Raw genomic sequence first — 1,022 nt, forward strand, 5'->3', positions numbered from 1 at the left:
CAAATGATGTCTCTTAATGAGACATGGAAATTAGGAGGAATGAACAACCAGACTTCGCTTCTAAATTTTTCTTGTTCTGTTGTTGGTGTAGGTAACCTCTCATTGTCCTCTTCTTGCTGTTTTTGGCCTATCCTGCAAGTAGTGATGTAGACTCACTAGAGTTCTTTAACCCCAAATGGGTGTGGCTCCCTTTGGAGGCAGAACAATTTGGCGTCTACTTTCTATAGCAGAGATGGTAAGAAAGTGGCTCCATATCCCTTTGTTTCTAAACCAGCTTCACAGAGGACTAGCCCCTTCCTAGGACCTGGATATCTGAGAACTTTTCAGTAGTCCTAATATGAAGTATTGCTGGGGCAAAACCATAGGGAAAGTTCAACATCACATCTTAAAGGCAGTATTATGGAGAGCTTTAATGTTCTACTTTGTGTAGTTTCATACAATTTAAATTTTCCATGAATATGAAAAACACTAAGAAGAAAAAACAATCAAAGCCTGACCATGTTTATTTGGAAATGGTCTCTGTTCTTTTTTGTTTTGGCAGCTGTGTGACTTTGAGCAACTTAACCTCTCTGTTTTTACCTATGAAATAAAGATAATCATATACCCCCTTTAGATCATTAAAACATAAACATGCAAGTATTCATAATGAGTGTATATAGTAATACTCAATAAAGCTTTACTGTTGTTGATGATGATGGTGTTGATCATCACAAATCCCCCAAACCCTCTCTCTCTGAAACCTAGTTGTTATGTGGTGTAGAAGCTAACACTCTCCCTTTTGGTAGAAGGGAAAGTAGCAGTCTAATTAGAAAGGCATTCAATCAGGAAGATGCTAAGAGATAAAGAGAAATTCACAGTTTTCCTCACTTCTCCAATTCTTCCTCCAGAGAACAGCTGGGAAGAACAATGTCCACTCCATCTTTCCTCTAAGTCAGGGATGGGCAAACTTTTTGACTCGAGGGCCACAATGGGTTCTTAAACTGGACCGGAGGGCCAGAACAAAAGCATGGATGGTGAGAAAC

Source organism: Myotis davidii, unplaced genomic scaffold (assembly GCF_000327345.1).
Source record: "Myotis davidii unplaced genomic scaffold, ASM32734v1 scaffold946, whole genome shotgun sequence".
Taxonomy (NCBI): domain Eukaryota; kingdom Metazoa; phylum Chordata; class Mammalia; order Chiroptera; family Vespertilionidae; genus Myotis; species Myotis davidii.